Raw genomic sequence first — 3,505 nt, 5'->3', positions numbered from 1 at the left:
TCTTGGTATTTTCTCAATTTAACATAAGTATTATAGTTTTATAGACATTCTTACATCTTTATACTTCTAGGTACATTTTTATACAAATTACTATACATTAGGACAGCGGTTCTCAACCTGGGGGTCGAACGACGCTTCCACAGGGGTCGCCTAAGACCATCGGAAAACACATATTTCCGATGGTCTTAGGAACCGAGACACCGCTCCTCGCCGCCGCCGCCACCGCCGTCTCCAGGTGTGGGCGGGATGACATGCCGCCCCTGTCATCTGGACACACCTCGAGATCAATCCTCGCCTGTGATTGGCCGCCGACACTGTAGCTCAGGCACACAGGCGGCCAATCACCGGCAAGGAGGTGGAGCTTGGAGAGGAGGGGCCGAGCGGCACCGCGAAGATCGAGCGAGTGAAGAGGAGGAGAGCGGCCGGAGAAGGAAGACAGCTGACAGGTAAGTGTCTGTACCATGGGAGAGGGAGGGAGCGAGCGAGCCCAGGCTGGAGCAGGGGTCTGCAAGGTAAGTATCACTGGTGTCAGTGGGAATAGTGCCCCATCATTGGTGTCACTAATACCAATGATGGGGCACTATTCCTCCCACAGACACCAATGATGGGACACTATTCCTCCCACTGACACCAACGATGGGGCACTATTCCTCCCCCCACTGACACCAACAATGAGGCACGATTCCTCCCCCAAATGACACCAACGATGGGGCACTATTCCTCCCCCACTGACACCAAGGATGGGGCACGATTCCTCCCCCCACTGACACCAAGGATGGGGCACAATTCCTCCCCCCACTGACACCAACGATGGGGCACAATTCCTCCCCCCACTGACACCAAGGATGGAGCACAATTCCTCCCCCACTGACACCAAGGATGGGGCACTATTCCTCCCCCCACTGACACCAAGGATGGGGCACTATTCCTCCCCCCACTGACACCAAGGATGGGGCACTATTCCTCCCCCCACTGACACCAAGGATGGGGCACTATTCCTCCCCCCACTGACACCAATGATGGGGCACTATTCCTCCCCCCACTGACACCAACGATGGGGCACTATTCCCCCCACTGACACCTATGATGGGGCACTATTCCTCCTCCCACTGACACCTATGATGGGGCACTATTCCTCCTCCCACTGACACCTATGATGGGGCACTATTCCTCCCACTGATACCGATGATGAGGCACTATTCCTCCCACTGATACCAATGATGAGGCACTATTCCTCCCACTGATACCAATGATGAGGCACTATTCCTCCCACTGACACCAATGACGGGGCACTATTCCTCCCACTGACACCAATGACGGGGCACTATTCCTCCCACTGACACCAATGACGGGGCACTATTCCTACCACTGATACCAATGACGGGGCACTATTCCCCCCACTGACACCTATGACGGGGCACTATTCCTCCCCCCACTGACACCTATGACGGGGCACTATTCCTCCCCCCACTGACACCAATGACGGGGCACTATTCCTCCTCCCACTGACACCTATGACGGGGCACTATTCCTCCTCCCACTGATACCAATGATGGGGCACTATTCCTCCTCCCACTGATACCAATGATGGGGCACTATTCCTCCCACTGACACCAATGACGGGGCACTATTCCTCCCACTGACACCAATGACGGGGCACTATTCCTCCCACTGACACCAATGACGGGGCACTATTCCTCCCACTGACACCAATGACGGGGCACTATTCCTCCCACTGACACCAATGAAGGGGGCACTATTCCTCCCACTGACACCAATGACGGGGCACTATTCCTCCCACTGACACCAATGAAGGGGGCACTATTCCTCCCACTGACACCAATGACGGGGCACTATTCCTCCCACTGACACCAATGACGGGGCACTATTCCTACCACTGATACCAATGACGGGGCACTAGTCCTCCCACTGACACCAATGAAGGGGGCACTATTCCTCCCACTGACACCAATGACGGGGCACTATTCCTCCCACTGACACCAATGACGGGGCACTATTCCTCCCACTGACACCAATGACGAGGCACTATTCCTCCCACTGACACCAATGACGGGGCACTATTCCTACCACTGACACCAATGACGGGGCACTATTCCTCCCACTGACACCAATGACGGGGCACTATTCCTCCCACTGACACCAATGAAGGGGCACTATTCCTCCCACTGACACCAATGAAGGGGGCACTATTCCTCCCACTGATACCAATGACGGGGCACTATTCCTCCCACTGATACCAATGAAGGGGGCACTATTCCTCCCACTGACACCAATGAAGGGGGCACTATTCCTCCCACTGACACCAATGACGGGGCACTATTCCTCCCACTGACACCAATGACGGGGCACTATTCCTCCCACTGACACCAATGACGGGGCGCTATTCCTCCCACTGACACCAATGACGGGGCACTATTCCTCCCACTGACACCAATGAAGGGGGCACTATTCCTCCCACTGACACCAATGACGGGGCACTATTCCTCCCACTGATACCAATGACGGGGCACTATTCCTCCCACTGATACCAATGATGGGGCACTAGTCCTCCCACTGACACCAATGAAGAAGGCACTATTCCTCCCACTGACACCAATGACGGGGCACTATTCCTCCCACTGACACCAATGACGGGGCACTATTCCTCCCACTGACACCAATGACGGGGCACTATTCCTCCCACTGACACCAATGACGGGGCACTATTCCTCCCACTGACACCAATGACGGGGCACTATTCCTCCCACTGACACCAATGAAGGGGGCACTATTCCTCCCACTGACACCAATGACGGGGCACTATTCCTCCCACTGATACCAATGACGGGGCACTATTCCTCCCACTGACACCAATGACGTGGCACTATTCCTCCTACTGCAAAATTACAGTTATGAAGTAGCAACGAAAATAATTTTATGGTTGGGGGTCACCACAACATGAGGAACTGTATTAAGGGGTCGCGGCGTTAGAAAGGTTGAGAACCACTGCATTAGGAGAACCTCAAAATATGTCAAACAATTTTAGCTAAACAGGAGACATTTTTATAGTTGCTTAAATTCATGACTGATAAATTAATATGAAGAGAAGAAAATATGCAAGAATGCATAGTTTCTACAAAGGGGGAATTTCTTTATCACCCATGGTTTACTTATTTTTTCATTGATGGACGGTCTGAATGCAAATTATATTATATTTTTTCAGTATTGTGTATGTAAAGGTCTGATCATAAAAATGATTAAGTTTTAGCTTCTCAACGTGAACCTTTACTTTGAACATGCAATGCAAAGTAAAAAGTTCACCTTACTGACAGCCCTACCAGCTACTCAAAATTATTATCCTTTGTTCACCCGTTTTTCTATTTGGCTACCAAGAGTCAAGAGTTCTGTGCAAGCTCCAAGCTTCAACCTAAAGCTTACATGATGCTGAGAACTATCTCCCTACCTCGTATGCCAGTGCAGCCGTTCACCAGTATTATCCCATGGC

This window comes from Staurois parvus, unplaced genomic scaffold, assembly GCF_062004578.1.
Source record: "Staurois parvus isolate SC_StPar_1 unplaced genomic scaffold, SC_StPar_1.0 ptg000155l, whole genome shotgun sequence".
Classification (NCBI taxonomy): domain Eukaryota; kingdom Metazoa; phylum Chordata; class Amphibia; order Anura; family Ranidae; genus Staurois; species Staurois parvus.
Note: the sequence above shows the minus strand (reverse complement) of the source record.